Source organism: Protopterus annectens, chromosome 10.part0 (assembly GCF_019279795.1).
Source record: "Protopterus annectens isolate FY-2018-M chromosome 10.part0, PAN1.0, whole genome shotgun sequence".
Lineage (NCBI taxonomy): Eukaryota > Metazoa > Chordata > Ceratodontiformes > Protopteridae > Protopterus > Protopterus annectens.
In genome coordinates this window covers 1,206,982,181-1,207,002,758 of record NC_056744.1, presented here as the reverse complement: position 1 = coordinate 1,207,002,758, position 20,578 = coordinate 1,206,982,181, and the positions used below count along the sequence as shown (strand labels likewise).

Genomic DNA, 20,578 nt, shown 5'->3' with positions numbered 1-20,578 from the left:
TACTATTAACTAGTAGTTTGTTTGAAGATCGTAGTTGTTTCAGATTGTTGTAGGGAGTAAGGAGGTTAGAGAGTATTGGTGTTTTGGATGGTTGATATAGAATGTTGTGAGCTATTGAGAGCTGTTGATAAGTAAGTTTGTTAGGAAGTTCAAGCCAGTTTAGTTGTTTTAAGTTCAGACAGTGGTGAGTTCTAAACTGCGATCCTGTGGCAAATCGAGCAATATTATGGTAAGATGAAGCAAGTTTCTTAAGGTTACATTTAGAGAGATTTGTGTAAATAGGGAAAGCATATAGAAGGGTAGAGAGGAGGTGAGATTGAGCTAAGGTGGTCCGGGCTTCAGGTGTAAGGAAGGATTTGATTCTGTAAAGGGATCCAATCTTATTGTTAACTACTTTTATTGTGTTATTGATGTGACAGTCAAAATTAAGATTATTGTCAATAGTAATACCTAGTAGTTTTGTAGAAGAATCAGGAGTAATCTGAGTGTTGTCAGTGGAAGTAATAGAAGTTTAGGGAAGTAGTTTTATGGTAGGTGCAAACAGTAGTAGTTTGGTTTTTGGGGTTAAGGAGTAGACAGCGGTCAGAGAACCACTTTTCAACAGTGGTAAAGGTTTCTTGGGTGAGAGGTTGAAGTTCTGTTTGAGAAGCAGCAGTACAGATTATAGTGGAATCGTCTGCATATTGTATGCAAGTGGTGTTAGGTATAGCTGACTGGAGGTCATTAATAAAGATAGAAAATAGAAGTGGGCCTAAGATAGACCCTTGAGGTACTCCTATAGAAATAGGAAGGAGGGTAGATAGTGAACTTTTCCAGAGTACTGCTTGCTGACGTTTTTCAAGATAAGAAGTAAACCAAGTTAAAGAGGAGGGATCTAGTGCTTGAGATTTTAGTATGTACAGAAGAAGTTTATGATTAACCATATCAAAGGCTTTTGATAGGTCAATGAAGAGAGAAGATGAGAGTTTATTGATGTTGCGGTTATAGTTGATGGAGTTGGTAAAGGAGAGTAATGCAGTAGTGGTGCTGTGGGAAGGTCTGAATCCATGTTGACTATTGGCAAGTAGGTTATTATGGAGAAAGTGATTTAGTAGTTGTTTATGGATACATTTTTCCATGATTTTAGCTATAGGTGATAATAGTGCTATGGGTTGAAAGTTAGAGAAGTCATTAGATTTGCCCCCTTTGTGAAGGGGAATGATATGGGATATTTTCCAGATAGAAGGGACAATACCCTCCTTTATAGATCTATTTATTAGGATAGAAATGGGATAGGCAGTGGCTTTAGCTCCTATTTGCAGGTACTCTGCAGGAAGCTTGTCGGCAGATGGGGTGGTAGGTTTAAGTTTTTGGAGTAGAGATTGGATATAGGAGGTAGATACAGGTTGTAGGTGAAGGGGAGGAAGAGTAGTTTTTGAACTAGGTGAGAGTAGTTTAGTAGTGTCAGGAGAAAGGTGGTTTGCAAGAGTTTGGATGGCATTGGTGAAGAAAGAGTTGAAGTCATTGGCTATTTGTGTGTGATTATCTGGGTCAGAATCCTGAGGGTTTGGTGTGATTGCTTGGCCAGGGGATAGAAGATTATTAATACTAGTCCAAAATTTTTGGGGTTCTTTTATGGTGTTTCTCTGTAGTTGAAAGTAATAGTTCTTTTTATCTGTTAGAATAGCTTTTTTGGTGCTGTTTCTCAGTTCCTTAAAGTTTTGGTGGTCAATTTGGTTTTTGGTAGCCCGCCATTTATCCCAGGATTTATTTCTGAGAATAATTTTTTGCTTTGTATTCTTGGTTAGCCAGGGTGCTGTTTTTGTTTTGGTTCTAATGGTACGGCTTGGGGCATGATGATCTAGGATTGATAGGAATGTAAAGTTGAAGTATTCAACTGCTTCATTAAGTGGGAGACGTTTCAGTGGGGCCCAATTACAATGTATTAGTTCAGCTAGAAATTGTGCAGAGTTAAAATGTTTTTTAATGCGTAGAGTTTTATATGTGGTAGGTAAGGTTAGGTTAGTTTTGTATCTAATGATGTAGGTTAGAGAGTGGTCACTAAGGTCATCTGGAAGGATGCCTGTGTTGTAGGTTTGCAAGGGAGTATTAGTAAGAATCCAGTCCAATGTGGTTTCAGTATTATTGGTTTTATTAGTTCTAGTCGGACCATTGATGAGTTGTTTGAAGCCAAATAGGTTGATATGGGAAGTGGGGTTATGACTGTTACAGGAATGCCAATCTATGTTAAAGTCTCCTAAGACTAGTGTCTCTTGAGGGAATTTGGTTGATAGTAGGTAAAGGATATGTTGAAGGGTGTTGATATTATTTCCAGGAGGTAGATAAGCACAGATGATATTTGAACATGAAAACTGGTTATGTATAAAACTAAAATGACCCACAGATGTAGCTAGTCTAGTACTTACCTATGAACCTATAAAATAACAGCACCTTGTAAGAGCTAGGAGAAATACCTAATTGAAAGTATTTTCCTATTTCATCTGGGCAAATAATGCAAAGTCCATTTTTTCAAGCCATTCTTCAATGGCAACCATTTGCACAGAAATGCTTGCATTGTTTGTTATGTAAATTTGATAAAATATACTTTTTTTACATACTGAAAACTTCTGATGGATACAGATGGCTCCTGGATGCGTATATTCAGGAATTGTATAGCCTTACCAAGATTTTAGACAAAACTGGGTGAAGATTGCACTCATATTTCAAACATGCTTTTCTTATACACTCACTTTTCTGCAGTTTTATTGTTATTATTAATATTATTATTATTATTGTTATTGTTATTATTATTATTATTATAGGTCACCCTAAAGAATATTGTAAGTTTCTTATTATCCCTACCTTTATACATTTCAGCACTAGTGATATAAGCACACAATATGTGGTAAATGTCTTGAAATTTAGTAATTAAAATGTACTTGAAACTGTACATATTTCCATAGCAAGTAACACTTTGTATATTGATGAAGTATATACAAAAAAATAAAAGTAGAGTAAGAAAGAGAGACTTCAAAAAATGCACAGATACAGGTACATTTTTACGTGGGATTTTGGCAAACAAAGTTCTTGAAAACTTCTAGGCCTTTCATAGGCCTTTGAAGCTATGAATGTTGAGGAATTATGCATGAGTCTAATTAAGAAGTTGTTCCTTGCTCACCCATAATTGATTCTTTTGTTCCCTGCTTAGTCCCAGAGATTGCCCCTCCTATGGAACAGGCTTCCCATCTGTGTGAAGCTGAGGTTGTCTATTACCTGGTTTAAGTACAACCTAGACCAGTGGATGGGGAATAGAAATTTACACAGGGCCTGTCACCCATGTTTCTTATGGAGAGAGGTGACATATAAATGCCTTGCCCTCAATATTTAATTTGGACACAGGACATCATCATTCTTTTGGGGAAACCTGGCTAGGCTTAGAAAGCCCCCCACCCCCGGTAGTTAGCCTAGTAAGTCTATGAATCTATGACCCTTAGAATCCAGACTCCCATTAATAAATTAAATGTATGTACTTGGCATAATTGTAGATAAGCAGGAGGTCTATCAGAGTGTGGTCCTGCGATGCCTTGTATTCCAAGCATGCCTGTAGGAACCAAAAATACTGGACAGGGCTTTGAGGAGGTCTGCATAGGATATGTTATTTGTACCCTGTATTCTTTTAATGAGGAACCTCTGTGGACATTCCAGATGTTGGATGTGCCTGGTTAGGTACGAGCCAAAAGAGCCATTGTACTGAATGATATGTCTGATGAATGCCAACTACAGTGGAACAATGACCATCTTGGACCTAGATATCATACCTTTATTTATAAGTTAACTTACAAATAAACAACATCCAGTCATTTGTCCAGAGACAGGGCAGAATCAATTGTACCATGACCATTCTCAACTCTTTTTTCAGATCTATTTGTTTTGGAGGCTGATGTTTAGTATGGACCTGAAGTCCCAAGTCTATTCAAGAACCAAAAAGCACTTTGCATAAAACTCTGACACTCTCTCATCCATGGGACCTCTTCATACCTCTCTACTGTACAGATTTTCACAGAATGTCCAGATTTTTGTCTCATATTTTTGGTCTATTCTTCATAAAATTTGTGATTTTCTTGACTTTTGTGGCAAATCAGTGAGAACTGAATTCAACAAATGATGACTGTCATTTGAGTTTCAAACTTTATATCCTTCTGAAAATACATGGTAACACAAGACCTTTTATTCTAACAACTAAGTCAATAAGAACAATATTTAAAATGTGTCCCTATTTTTGAAGCTTTGTCCCCCTATTATTTTTGTTTTGTGCAGATTTTTTTTTTGTGCTAAGAGGTTGAGAACTATTTGGAATGAAGTAAAGTGGTCTGTTTTTCTGCAACCTTAGTCTGATTAGGTGAGATATCTGGCAGTATCTGTTTGGGTTCTGGGCATGTCACAAAAATTATATTAACTAGCCTCTAGCTATTTGTCCTGTGTGACCCATGGCCTGCCACACTGCTGTGCAGAGGGAAAGGAGGAGGTGATCCATGGCTACCTCCAGAGGAATGCGGTCAGGCAAATCTTCAGGGATTCTGCATGTACCTGTCAAAAAAAAGGGCACATTATATCCTTGGTTTTGCATAACTCCCTTCCCTTGCCAAGACTGTCCTTGTCAGAAGATGAATCAAAATGCTGACATCTAGACTTCCAAAATCAGAGTTAACAAGGTCCTTTTTATATGTGAGGAACCTCAAACTTAACAACAACATCAGACAAGGTCTTTCCATCCTGCTCATATTTCTTTTTTTTTTTCAGCAAGTGTCCGAACAATGAAGAGCCGTCAAAGGGGACAGTAGTGAAGGATACGTTGAAATGATCACAAATTTCAAAGGCACAAGCATGCCTGACATCTCATTGTTATGTCATTTCTGTCTGTCTTAGCTGCTTCATGCTCTGCATTATGCTTGAGGTTCATGAAAAAGGTTGGTGATGCTGGACATGGGTATCAAGGTAGTCTGCAGTTGTTTCCTCAACTTTGATGTCAGAGAAGCTTTCAGAATAGTTAAGGCTTTACTGAGTCAAATCTCTCTGAGACTGATTCATATGTGCAGCATAGTGCAGCAATCTCGGGACAAAGTTACTGGAAGTGTATGCCCACTTCCCTAATCTATCCATTGCCCTAGACACTTTATTGGGAATATGACTATAAGGTGAATCATTGAACAGCTGGAAGTTGGTGCCCCAATAATGGAGACTACTGAAGGGGACTTTGCTCAGTGCTACTTGTCCTGGGGGGCACCAAAATATTTTATTGGGCTTTGTAGGGAATGCCTCATAGTTATCAGGTAACTGTCAGGCATGACCTCCAAATTGCTACATCAATCAACTTATCAGCCAGATGCATCACCCAAGAAGTAGAAGGGGCAAAACCATAAGCTTCAAAAGTATCCCACCACCTTGTCTTGTGAGGGATAACAGTGGGTCAAGATCTCCTCTGCCACATAAGCTATTAAATCGCACTAAATGAGGCATCTTCAGGAAGGAACTGGAGGGATCATTTTCTATCATCTGAGTTGGTATCCAGTGTTGGGAGACTGCAATGGGGAGTCAATGTGTTTCCTTTTGCATGTCCTCTTTTATGGAACATCAGGGAAATTGTCATCTTACTTATCAGAGGACTTGGCTTGCTTTTGAGCAGAGGTTTTGAATCTAACACGTTTTCTCTGACCCCAGGACACTGGAATGCTGGAGGAAAAGATGGAGTAGGAGCTATGGGTAGGAGTCGACTCCAAGGTATCCTGAACTTCCATTTTCTTTGGACAAGCAATACATTCCCTAACACATGGAAGGCCAATCAAACCTCCACAAGATCTAGTTTCTGGATCTGCTACCCCTTTGTAGAAATGACCAGAGGCAAGGATGGCAGCCAAGCAACTTAAAATATGGATGGCCTTGACAAGGGGATGGGAATTGATGACTCTAAGGTGGAGGTCTCTGAAAGCAACAGCAAAACCTTGCATGACAGCCTTGTAGATGGTGCCAAAGACCTGATCTGGAGTCCTCAACTCTGAGACTGTATCAGCTCTGACAAAATTGTTGTCATATGCATCAGATCCATAATGCCCAGATTAGATATTAAAGGGAGTGTTGGTAATGAGGAAGCATGTCCCAGGTGTAATGCTGGCTCCAGCACTGCCAGAACACAGAAGTAGACTGGGGAAGGAATAGGGGCATCTGGAAGGAGCTGACCACCTTCATAGCCAAAGGAGATGGACTGACTCCCATCTCAATCTGGGTCTTAAGGAAGTTCCACATAAAATGATCCAAGTGCACTTTTGATGGCTTTTTTTTGACATGAAGGATTCATAATAAACATTGCCAAGGAATATGGAGACTGAGGATGAAGTTCTGGCTTTTCTAAAGACACTTGTTCCCTAGGTGAATCTTGCATTAAAACTGGATCCAATAGCTCTGGATCCAGAGGTGGGATTTAAGTAGGAGGGAGTGGAATGGGTTTATTGAACCTCAGTGCTTTCAGTGCCAGGGATGCACATGAAAAATCAGATGGTCTCTTTCTGGTCTCTGATTATTTATGTTTTGAACTTTTCTCCTCAGATTTCTTATACTTTGCAGACTCTGAATCCAGTGGCAACAGTCCTTTCAAAATAAGCGTGTTTCTTCTATCAGCCAAATTTCACAATCCACAGGTAACTGTAGTATGCACAAACACACCACACAAAGGGCATGTGTGTCTTGGGAAGGAATTTTGTGCCTGCTTATTGATCACTTCTTAAAGTTGCTTTCCTTGTCTTTAACCTTAAAGATAATTTCACAAACAGTACAGTACAAAAAAGTCAAGTGAGACAACAGTTTCTAGAAACACTAGTAACAGCTCTCAATTACTTAATTATTTAACTAACACACTAAATAACTAATTAAACTATTTAAATTATCTAAACTATCAAACTATTCATTCCAAGAAGAAAAGGGACTAGAGTTGAAAAGGAGCCTGAACGTAACACTAACAAGAAAAAAAATCCTATCTCCATAGCAAGAGATGTTAATATTAATAAGCTAATGATAATTAAAGTAAATAGATTTCAAAATATATTGGCTCCATTTTGAAATATCAGCGCTTGAAAGGCAGAGTGAGTAAAAGCTGAAAAAAAAATCCCAGAGAAGAGTGAATCTCAAAATATCATTCTTCTTTTTATAGGGGATTCTAGCCCCCCCCCCCCCATGGACCTAGTCTGGTACATACAAGTCCAATCTTTCAACCATTCAGTCACTGCAGGTCCTAACATTTCAAATGGTTACCAGATATATACAAGGAGGATCTCATAGCTTAGGAGTGGAGATCCACATCTTATTGCTGTGGCGTCAAGTAGGATCTGAAGTAGCTAGGTGAAATGATGGATTATGGGAAGCAAGTGGAGCACTATTGCTGCTGAGTCACATCTGACAAGTGACTCGAGGACCCACAAGTAATTTCTGACAGACTGAATAAAAAGTATCTAAAGATTCTTAAACAGTCTGTTAAAAGATTTCAGAATAGATTTGTAAGCAGATGTGTTTTTATGGGTTGAAAACATTGGCTGTTTTGTGAAATATATCGTAGCCAATACTTTGGTTTATCAATCTCTAATGATTCATATGATACACCCATTGCATGCACCAAAAGCTCTTATTATATTCACTGCCTGTGTGTAAAGACCTTTCTTACTTAGAGACTTAAAACTGCAGAGCATTATGCCACCTCCAGGTCCAGATATATAAATATATCCACCCCCAGATGTGCGTAAACATTCCTCCTTCCTCCTGCTTCCAACAATTTTACCTTAATCCTCCATCCACTACTTGACAAATTTAAGTTATAATGTGCAACAGTAGAATTAATTCAAATCTGGCATACTGCTGAGACAAGTAATCACTTTGTGTATAAATACTCGTCACTCATTAGACCCATTAGAGAGTACAACGCCCCTTTTGGAATGTACCTCACAAGACATCTGCAGCAGCTGGAAAGGCCACAGAAGTACCTCACAAAGAGGATTACTGGCTTCAAACAAATGCCCTACACTGACCGCCTCAAAAAACTCCAGCTTTACTCCATAGCATTTCGCCTACTCCGTGGTGATCTCTGCCTAACATATAAAGCTATGTCAAACCCAGAGCTGTTGGACATGCTACACCTAAAGAACTCCCCATCCCTCCAATCTACACACTCTAGGGACCTAAACCTTGTCACTACAATAAACAGGACATGCTGGAGGGATAGATTCCTGTCCAAGAGACTTCCTATACTCTGAAACAAGCTACCCATCTATGTCAAGCAAAGTTCTTCATTAGCACTCTTCAAGAAAAATCTTGATGAGTGGATGGAAAATAGGAAATACACCCCGGGGATCACTTCTGTGTCTCTGCTGGATAGTGGCACAGGAAAATAACTTTCTTGGGTGGTGTAAGCTATGGTACCTTGTTGGCTAGGCTTACGTAGGCCCTTGGGCCGATAGTCTAGTACCTACTTATGAACCTATAGATTCAAGTTAGCACATGTCCAAGGCTTGCTTAAGGGTTTACAGAACTATTCACCCAAGGTTGAAATATTGTCATATAAAATGTGCCTGCAGTTTGACCCATAAGTCTTTGCAGCTCTTCAACTAATGAGGTGTCAAGCTCTACAGTACCAGTTGCGGTCTGAGTTTGGCAAGAAAAGTGTAAATCAAAGTAGTTATAATGTCATAAATGTACAATAAAATGAGAAGCGAGTGCAGTGGTTTGCATTAGCTTCTCAGTTTATGGTAATTTTAATAGATTTCAGCTACTAAATAATGCTATTGAATACAGCACTTTGTAATTATGAAATTAAGTTTCATGGTGGCTTGCTGTAGTAAGTCACTGGAGTCAATCACAGTATATGAACAACATATTAAGGCTTCCTGCCTGCACAAATAGGTTATTGCTGGACTGAAGTTAACTTCTCAGTGCTGTGGGTGATAATGTGCTAACTTGAAAGGCAAAATGTATTCATCAAAATAAAAAAAAAAAAAAAACATATTTCATATCCTGCATCCTCCCATTATCATTTGATAGCACTAATTCTGCACTTCACAAATGTTTCTGCCTCTGCAAACCTTCTTTCAGCACTCGCTGCACCAATATAAGTTATCTGCCCATAGCATTTCCAACTTGCATCTTCATTTAAGAGTTTTCAGCCTGTTTATGAAATGCCACTGCAACACCTAGATTAACCTTATCTGGATTCGGCACCCACTTGCCAGAAAAATCTTCCTTGAGGCATTTCTTTTTATCCATCTTGTTATCTCCCATGGTTCTTCCATACTATATAAACATCACTAGGTCTGTAGCTGATCACGACATCTTCTCTCAAAGCTACCCATGAAGTATCCTGTGCTACAGGTCCCAGCTCCAAAAACAGTGTCCATGACTATAGCAAGCTTGGCCTTCCAGAATAACAGAAGAAATTAAACTTTTCTATCTCAGCAGTATCACAATGTCTATCTGCTAGAAATGAAACATCTGTAGCTAAACTCCACATCCAACTTCATAATGTTAATCTATTTTTGATGTATCTTAGCTTTTCAAGCTCTTATGTGCACTAAAGATTACAGGAATTTCACAAAATTCTTGTCAGATTTTTCTATCAGTATAAATACAACTTTAGCTCAATGGAATCACCCTAGATAAAATGCACATGTGCATGAGCACACACGCATGCAATCAGTCAAGCAGTTCATAGGATCAAAGGACATTGCTAGGCTAACAGCCCTAGAGCCATTTTCATCCCAGCCATTCATATCCCAAATTTCCCAATTATCAATGCACACAAGCTAGAATAGTTTTGATAATTGCATGTTATTTAGGGCATCTACAAAATGACCCTGTCCATAAGGGCTGCAGGTGACAACCCAGGGTGAATTTGTGACTTCCCATCCAATGGTCCAGACTTGCATTTGAATAGGCTATGGTAGAGTTTTGTTTCACAGGAATGGTTAGTCTGTTCCAGAGAAGGGGTAATCTCTGAGATGTATACCTATCACTCCAGCATGTTTTGTTTATGTCACAGACAAGGTTTAGAGCCTTAGATCAGGTAATTCCAGTACTGTTTGTTTTGCAAATGTGTAGCAGATCCATCAGGGCTGGATCAGAGAATACCTTTGTAGGTTAGGCATAGCTCGCCCCCCTCTGTACTATATGTGACTGAGTAAAGGGACAGGGCTTTGAGTCAGTCCACATAGGATATATTATTTATACCCCATATTCTTTTAATGAGGAACCTCTGTGGCAGCTCTAGTTGTTGCAAATGCCTGAAAAGTTTATTTATTTATTTACTTATTTGGCATTTGTTTAACAGGAAAGTCTGTGTGGGTATGAATCCCGTTTTCAGTGGCGGCCCGGGGAGAAAAGCTCTAACATACATAGTTCAATTAATAAACTACATAATATTATCACATGAAGTGCAGTAACAAATAGTAGAATCAACACACAGGATAAATAAAGTCAGTTCAGAAAAATCATACAGTGAACATTAAACGACAATCATAGGATATTGAAAACTTATTAAAGTGCAATCAGTTGTGATATCCAGTGGTAAAGATGTTAAACATTTTAAATATGGGAAAAACACTAAGAGAAAGGAACGAGATTTTACAGATAGAAGTTGATTAGGAAATGAAGTTAAAGTAGGAAGCTATTAGAGAAGTAACTGGTGCTTTGTCAAATAAGAGAATGGAGGAAAGGAAGGGGAAAAAGAAGAGCAAGGGAAAGAGAAGGAAGAAGGGAGAAGGAAGGAAGAAGGAAGAGAGGGGAGAGAAAGAAAGTGAAGGAAGAGAGGGGAGAGAAAGGAAGGAAAAAGGAAGAGGGGGGGAGAAAGGAAGAGAAGGAAGAGAGGGGAGAGAAAGGAAGGAAGAAGGAAGAGAGGGGAGAGAAAGGAAGAGAAGGAAGAGAGGGGAGAGAAAGGAAGGAAGAAGGAAGAGATGGGGAGAGAAAGGAAGGAAGAAGGAAGAGATGGGAGAGAAAGGAAGGAAGAAGGAAGAGAGGGGAGAGAAAGGAAGGAAAAAGGAAGAGAGGGGAGAGAAAGGAAGAGAATGAAGACAGGGGAGAGAAAGGAAGGAAGGAAGAGAGGGGAGAGAAAGGAAGAGAAGGAAGAGATGGGAGAGAAAGGAAGAGAATGAAGAGAGGGGAGAGAAAGGAAGAGAGGGGAGAGAAAGGAAGGAAGAAGGAAGAGAGGGGAGAGAAAGGAAGAGAAGGAAGAGAGGGGAGAGAATGGAAGGAAGAAGGAAGAGAGTGGAGAGAAAGGAAGAGAAGGAAGGAGTAATGGATAGTGTCAGGCTGGTGTAAGACATGTACAGAGCCAGGAGTTAAGGTGAGATCTCTGGAGATTGCTTGAATATGTGACTGCAAGGCATTGCTCCAATACCTGTAGGAATACTGTTCCAGATCTGTCCTTGGCTAATGAGTAGAAATATAGCTGGTGACTGATAGATTTTTTCAGTTCATGGATTTCAAGGAGATGTTTCTCAGAAGACTGAAGAGGGTAATTAGGGAGGTAATGGTTAAGAATGGTGCTGGATGTTGGGCAGGATGAGGATTTGTATACCATTTTATCAGAAAGGAGGAGATGAGTGAACTTGAAGTAGTGAGGTAACTCAAGCCAGTTTAAATATCTAAGGGCAGAGCAGTGGTCAGAGTTGTATAACTGACTGGCTGCAAATTCAGCTACTTTGTTATAGCAAAACTAGGGTCTGTATCATATGCTCGAAGTTTTAAAACTTCGACGCTTGTATAATCAACACCATATGAGCGACATTTTAAAACATTGAACATATAATAAAAATAAACAAAAACAAAAAAAAAAACTACCTTCCCCACATGGAAGGCTGTGCCCGCACATCCCCTGCTACTTAAATATGCCAACTCCGAGATTGCACTACAATGAAGTAAAGGGAAATATTCCCTACGGCGAACTCTGCTGAAACTTGCAAGCTTTCAAAAGTTCACTTATATGGCCATTTGAGACTCAACCTTTTGAAAGTCTGCGCCTCTGATATAGACCCCAAAGCTATAGGGAGATCTGAATGTTGGTGAAAATGGGTGAGACATGTAGTTGTGAAGGAAGGAGGTATGTATTGGCTAGAGTTAACTCTTGAGGAGTTGGTAAGGAATTGTTTTGATCTATAGAGCCTGCCCAGTTTTTGGTGTGTTGTTTTTATGCACCTTTGCATATGAAGATCAAATTTCAGTTGATCATCTATTCTGACACCAAGTAACTTTGTATGAGGTACAACTTCAATTTCAGTATTGCTGAGAAAAGATATTTTGAAAATGTCTTTTATGTGTATTTGGTATTTGGGGAGAAATAAGAGCAGTTTTGTTTTATTTGGATTTAGGAAAAGCTGATTGTCATTAAGCCAGTTTTCAATAGAGTTAAAAGCTTACTGACTGATAAATTGTAACTGGGAAGGACTGTTAGATGAGCAAATGACAGTGGAGTCATCTGCATATTGTATAAGTGTAGCTTGTTGGGAGGATGTATGTAGATCATTTATAAATATGTTAAAAAGGTGAGGGCCAAGTTTGGAGCCTTGTGGGACACCTGTATTAACTGGGAGAAAAGATGAGTAAGTAGAGAGCCATTTTTCTGATTGTCAAAGGTTGCACTCTACTTGAGTATTGGTCTATTGAGGGCTGAGTATCATGGGACTATGATCTCCTTAGAACTGGAAGCCATGCCCTTACGTATAAATTGTGCCACATAGAATTATTTTCTCACTACCATGGACACATGGTGATCAAAGCTCAGGTTATTTTTAACCTGAATTCCCAATTCCCTTACTACTGGGTCTACTCTCAAGGGAGCGTAATCAGTGTTGCAATTTACATGGGTAGTCAAATTGTGCCACATAGAATGATTTTCTCACTACCATGGACACATGCTGTTCAAAGCTCAGGTTATTTTTAACCTGAATTTCCAATTCCCTTACTACTGGGTCTACTCTTAAGGAAGTGTAATCAATGTTGCAATGTACAGGGGTAGTCATCTTCCCAAAGGGTATAATTATGCATTCTTTTGTAATGAGTTTTAGGCTATGGTCCTGGTACCAGTTACTTGGCTGCCAAACCCTCCTCAAGGATATCTACATCTTTGAAGTTTGTCCTAAGTTTATTTCTGTTTGGAACTGCTGTTTCTATGCAGTCATTTACATGGTTGTACATGGTTTCAGTAAACACATCTGCACAGGCCACTGTGTTCCCTGACTTTGGAGGGGGGGGGGGGGCTTGAAATTTAGCTATATCTTCACTTAATAGGAAGTAGTTAACCTTGGAAAAGTTCTTAAAGGTTATGGCATCACCTGGAAGTTCAGCCTTTTTATTTATTTCAAGGGTTACCACTTTGTGATCTTATCTGACCAGTGAAAACATTAAACAAGGTGGGGTGCAATGATCATTCATATTTGTGAGTACCAGATCCAGGATAATCAATAGAAAAAAAATAATACAGATATATCAGTTGAACTACTACAGTATGTACTGCATCAACTTCAGAGTGTTTGTGCTTTTGATGCCATTTACAGAAAAAAAAATACAAAGAGGAGAGAACAAAATATGTAAATCTTTATCCTACAGTCCAAAGAGTACAATTTGCATGAGGCACATTTAGTTGTACTTTGGCTATTCAAAAACTGATTCCCTTGTATTGTGCAGGAACCAAGGTGTGCTGTAGTTATTTTCACTTTTCCTCACTGTTGTGTGACCATGGAGCTGGTATATAGTGAGAGAGTGAAGCCCCACACTTCACTTTCCTTGCTTGCTCCCCTACACAAATCCTTTTTGACTCTTTTGTACTTATAGAAAAATCAAAATGTAACTTGTAGTATAAGTATTCAGAATAACAGAGGTTACACATTGATGAAATGTGTTAAGCAGAATGTGAGATATTAAAATGAGATCCCATCTGGGCAAGTTGGATGTAGTCTAGTTCAGTGTTAACTATGCTATAGCTTTTTTTGAAAACAGAAGCTATAGCTTTATTAAAAAATTATGAATAATAAATTGTACATAATAAAATCATTTACCCCTACAATAATAAAAAAAACAAGAACCATATAAACAAAATAAAGCACAAATCACTTACATTTCATTACTATGAATGCAATGCAAGCAGACAGCAAGGTAAACCAAGATCTAGTTAAGGGTTTGACCACCTCATTCAACCCCCACCCCAGCCCAAAAGTAGTGTGAATCTCATCTTGCAAAGGCTATGCTTGGGAATGGAGTATCATAATGTGAACCTTAATGAAAAAGAACTGAAATAAAACAAATTAATCTCTTTTTCTACCTCATGACCCAAAACACTTCCATTAAGGGAACAGACTCAATGTAGCCACACTGGAATTAAGTTTGACCAAAAGTAGCATTGGCCTTGTATTGCACAAGCTCTGCTTGGGACTCAAGCAGCATAAGTAGAATCTTAAGGGAAGACAGCTGATGTGAAACAAAAGCCTCCCTACTTCAAGCTCAGATCCCCAAAGGATTCCCTAGCAGTACAAGGTGTGGACAGTATGGGTAATATAGTGACGTCTTTATGCAGACCATTTTGGTCAGGGGCTTATCATTTCCTTTACTTGTTTTTACTCCCACTAACTCTGCTTAATCCTCAGTGTACTGGCCCCCTCTCCTGATTTTTCATCTGCTCATTTTATGTACAGGTCAATCCTTGTTGCTAAATATACCTGCATAGCCTAAGATTCATTTCCCTTTAAGCTGAAACATTAGGTGTACCTGTATTTTTCTTTTCTTTTCTTTCTTTCTTTATTTGTTTGTTTTTGTACTGGAAGTAGCATAATGCCCCAGTCCTCTGAAGAACTCTAAAATATAAACTCCTAGTATTAGCTTCATTAGCAATTATGATAGTCCTATTTCTTAGGATTGCCATAACAGTAACAGAAAGAGTATGCTATACCATGAGCCAATATCAAACATTGCCTCAGCAAACTAACAGTAACCCAATGGTAGACTTTAAGATTCAACCCCCAAATCTCTTTTACCGGATATTACTGCCCCCATTCCCCTCAACAGACCATATCCTTCTTAAGATGCTACCGAATGCTTTCTGTCTTATACTCTAAGGCTATGAAACATTATCATTTCTGCCACATACAAAAATAGAAACTTTAAGATTTAAGCCGCAAATCTTTTTTACCAGATATTACTCCCTCCCCATTCCCCTCAACATACCATATCTCATTTTCATCACATCCCTTTTTCAGTCCAGCAAGAATACAATCTAAAATATTTCTGAAATTGCTCCACTTCCTGAAAGCGTACCCCATAGTTTATTTGCTAACCTTACTCATTCCCACGCAGTTCCTTTCCTTGCAAACTTTCCCATAGCACCCTAGCTATTCTCTCTCTCTTTCTCTCTCTCTCTCTCTCTCTCTCTCTCTCTCTCACTCACTGTATTTTTTTTACTTTTTCCAAGTCTTTTGGGTTTCTAATACCATGACATTGATTTTTTATAAATCATTTGGTGAGCATGAAGCATCCTTGTTTTAATATCCACTCTATTCAACATTTTTTGGGGACAGTAATCACTCCAAAACTATAAGTTAGTACAGGGAGAGCAAACTGATTTGGAGCTTGGATCTTGTTCCTAGATGTCAATGCTGTTCTCTGGATTAATTCAAGTCTTCTAAAGTACTCCTTACCAAGTTTTATTCGCATTTGCTCATGTTTTATTGCTGATTCTTCATCAATTCCTAAGTATTTATGCACTGCCTCTTGCTCCAGTTCTTTTATACCACATTCTTGTCCCAAACTGATGTTTTCCTGGTGCTGCAGTTTTCCTTTTTTTAAAGGTTGCTTTTCCACATTTATAAGACAAAATGACATTCCAATATTATCTGAAAAAGTTCTGACAACCTGTGGATGTGCTATCAATTCCATATCTGATGAGCTTTAAACAGTTTTAAATAATTGACAAAGAGAGATGAGAAGTCATTAGACTTGTTGTTTTCTAGGAGCCAAATTGTAGCCGTGGCCTAAGCTGTTAAGTAAACAGCTTAATGGATTAATGGCAAGGCAGAATAGCAATGGTGACAGAGTCACCCTGGAATATCCCCCTTTGAATTTTTATCCCTGGGATAATAATCTGTCCTTTATCATGGCTTAACTGCAAAGTGGTCTGCCACTGTTCTATGGTTACTGTAATGTTGTCAATCAGTGTAGGGTGTATCTTATACATTTTAAGCACACTTTTATCCATGAATTTGGGATACTATCAAATGCTTTTTTGTAGTCAATCCATGCCATACTGATTCTTCCCCTTTTTACAGTTCTCCACTATAAGTTTATTTAACAACAAATGATCCGTTGTTCCATATGACTTTCTTTTATTGCCCTTTTGTTCTACTGCCATAATTGAGTTTTCTTCTAAATGACTATAAACTCTGTCGGTGTCAATTCCTGTGTATAGTTTATATGTCATCGGAAGACAAATTATTTGTCTATAATTTTTAGGGTAGCTGTTTTTCAAAAATTTGTTGTATTAATGAAAGCAGATTTTTATTTGAAGCTTGTGACAGTTTTTCGTGTGGAAGTATTTTTCTTTCCTTTAATTGCTCTCTTAATCTTTTTGAATATCTTGTGTCTGGAAATTCTGGGCTTTTTACATAATAGTAACAATACATAATTTCGTTCTTATCCTTAATAGCCCACTCTATCATCTTTATGGCTCTTCTTTGGCCAATCAATTTTTGTCATTTTTGGGGACAGCTACTTCCTTCTACAACAGGGGGGGGGCATCTTCTTCCTGGGCCTGGCCTGGCCCCATTGAAGAATGTTTTGGTATTTTGAGGATTCTCCACTGTCATTTTTTCCAGTCCTGGCACCAGTGCGCCTACCAGGATTGGGCACTTTTTTATCCTGGGTCTTGTGCACCCAGCTATCTTTTTTTATTTTTGGTTTACTTCTGTCCATAATATATGCTATATAAATACAGTCTATATATCAGTGTCACCTTCGTGAGATTTTGTGAAAAACAGGGTCCACCTTGCAAAGGTACTCACCAAGATTTGAGGATGAATTCAATTTTCAGCACTACTACTCCTCTCCTTTGCTTGCTGACTTTTCATCTCTCCATTAGGACCTGCCTTTTTTAACATTTCCAAGTCTTTTGGGTTTCTAATACCATGATGGGAATGGACCCCATTCCTAAGTCAAAGTATGATTAAAGTTCATGAAATTAGTATTGTTTCACTCTTTGATGTTAGCCAAAAGTGTTCTTCGCAGCACCCGCAATGTGCTCAGTAATGACTCCTTCTGCAATTCGTACAGTGTTACATGAATTGGTAACATATCTAAATACGATTGTAAATTATTTTTTATAAAACCAGTTGCTCCTACTACTACTGGAACTGTCTGGGTATCTTTCTTCCACATGGTTCTCGTTTCTGCCTGCAGATCAAGGTATTTTATAAGTTTGTGTCTCTCTGTATGCAAGATACTGTAGTCACTGGGTGTGATAATTTCAATGATCAATGCTACTTTTGTCTTCTTTTCTTGGACATCTATATCTAGTTTTCTAGCATTTATCTTTTGAACTGCTGGTATTGGGTGATCCCATGTGATATAAACTTCATCATTTTCTATGATTCTTTGTGGCTCATGTTTCCAGTGTTTTTCAGCCACTTTGATACCATAATGTTTGCACAATTTCCAGTGTAACAGTTTCTCCACATTATTATGCCTTTCAGTATACAGTCCCTCTGCCATTAGTGCATCGCAACCAGCAACAAGATGTGTGACTGTTTCCAATTTGATTTTACAAAACCTACATATGTCTCCTTGTGGAACACCCAGTGCTACTCCAGGAACTCTCCTTAATCAGACTGCTACTATTTACACATCTAACTCATGTTCAGATATCCCTATAATAAGTGCTTCTCCACAACAGACATTAAACTAAAACATAAAGGAATACAAATTTGTTACATTAATGCACAAAGGATTATGAACAAAACCAATTACTTAAAGCAATGGTTTTTCATCAACAAACTTCTATGCTATCAATTAGTGATACCTGCACAGAACGTCCCATAATACTCCCACATATACCAATAGTAATTATCATATACAGATTGATAACTACTCAGGCAAAAAGGCAGAAGGGGTTGTAATGTACAAACTTCCAAATATCACAGCCCAGCTCATAGCCCAAAGCTACCCCGATCAGATACTAACCTGAACTGGATCCTTGCTTCAGTAACCCTAAGTGCTTACTTAAAACTATTAATAGCAGCAGCTTATGTACTTCCTTCTTGTACAGTAACCACCTTTGAGAAAACCATTACTGACATTATAAATCATACTGAAAGAAGTAGCAAAATAGTCATAATGGAAGAATTTTTAATATAAACCTCCTTTCCTACAATGGCACTCACGTTACAACATTTCTTTCCCAGTTTAATATCTCACAATGATTGCATTCGCAAAAAGATCTAACCCTGCAATAGCTTAGCATTTGCTCCTAAATCTTTTCATTGCTAGCATCTCTCAAAGGCTAAATGAAATAAAAGATCTAGCAACTTTTTCAGCCATGATTGCCCTATTCATTTCATCCTCTCATTTAATTCCACTAAGATACCCCTAGTTTAATTGAAAGTAAATGTGTAAAAGAAACCAGCAAAGATGAGTAATCGCTAACATAAAGAGACAAAAAATGAAAATGGAGCCAATATGTACTGCAATAATTTTTACTGGCATTCTGGTACCTCAGCTAAATGTCTTCACAGGCATTTAGCCAAGGTACCAGAATGCCAGTAAAGATTGTTGCAGTACATGGTGGCTCTGTTTTCGTTTTTTTTTTTTTTTTTTTTTGTGGTTTCTTACATTCTTTCTTTATGTGTATGTAACTTAAAGAAATAGACTGATTGTTCCTATTACATAAAGATGACCCTGTAACACCCTACGTATTTTCAACTTCCTTGCCAGCATAGCTCAACAAACATTTTCCAACAGCAGATATATGATTAAAGGGACAAAGCACCCTTTTGTTAAACTTTACTATAAAGAAATATACGAAAGACAGGCGTAAGGCCTGTGTAAAATGGAAAACCACACATGAGTAGGACTACTACTCCTTTCTCACCATAACGCACAACTACAAATTAGAAATGAAGAAAGTCAAATTGCCCTACCTACTTATGTGCAAAACTTCAATATGCCATAGTCCAGCCAAATTAATTATGGTAGGTAATTCAAAATATAGCCTATTTCAACAATAACTCTTCCATCAACATGGACAACATGGAAGAATATATATTGAAAGATGTCTGGCAACCCATAGTTGTACTTGACTAGGCTTGTAAGGGCCATGGGGCCATTAGCCTAGTAACCTCCTATGATACTATGATAAGACATCTTCTTTATATTACTAATGTGGTCCAGTCAAACACCTACATTAATTAAAAAGACAAATTAATTTAAATTAATTTAGAGAACTATGACATGTTCCTTATATCTCAAAAATATGTATACTACAAACAAAAGTGTATAATTTGTTGACTATTGTTAACTATTGAACGCCTGAACAAGCTAATGACATTGAACCACAAAACCCTGATATTTAAATTTCCATTAGCAGTTTATTATCTTCAAAAGTGGATAAAATTTAAATATGTAGTGTATGTATTTTTTTGTGATATGATGAATGTGTCATGGTTTTTTAAAGGAATTTAAATTCATTTGGTGTTTAATTAATGTAGGTGTCTGATTGGACTACATTTATAATATAAGGAATACATTTTATGGGAAGTTTATCTGATGAAGTTCGGTTTTGAGAATAAAAGGAATGAAAGTGTTCATCTACTCTCTGTGTCTGAAGTGTTTTCTTTACAACAGTGATCTTGGGTTGTCAGTGTTAATTGTTCTTTTATTTAGCTACTCTGGTTTTATACAGTGACAAATTAAATTTTCTCTTCATTGGGAAAAAACTGCCTGACAGGAGCTACTTTTATAGACCAACGGAGGGCCTTTCAAAGTGCTGACTATCCAACGTGAATCAATAAGCTCAATTTCACTGGATTTGGTGGTGTCACATTTCACTGGTTTTAAGACTGTCTAATTAACAAAATATCTGCATTACACAATCATCATTAAAAAAAAACTGTTAAACAAAGTTCTGACTTTTCACATGCCTCTCAGCTATTAAACTTATCAAGAATGAGGCTTCCCCCACTGGCCTCCATACCATTCACAGATGCACCAGCATACATCTTAAAAGTCTTAATCATAAGACACCTCCTCTCCTCCAAACCTCATAAACTGTCACTGCACAGACCATGCTTTCTCAGTCCTTGATGCCAAACTGTGGGAATCTTTTCTTAAGATCATTCCTCTTACCCCATTTTCCAACCAGAACCATAGGAAGATTACAAGACTCAAGAAAATGCAACTGCTTTTTCTCTGGTCATATAACTTAGCCTCTCCCTACCTTATTTACGTTTATTAACTTAGCCTCTCCCTACCCTATTTACCTTTATGCAGCTTGCTCAGATTCTACGTTTCAGAGTAATTCATTCATTATGCCAACTCT

At 38.0% G+C, this 20,578-nt stretch overlaps 1 protein-coding gene across 1 annotated transcript in view; it reads left to right on the top strand.

Moving 5' to 3' along the window:
- Positions 1–20,578, top strand: part of SHISAL2A (shisa like 2A) — a 2,291,278-nt gene that overhangs the window by 1,046,866 nt on the left and 1,223,834 nt on the right. The window lies entirely within an intron of this gene.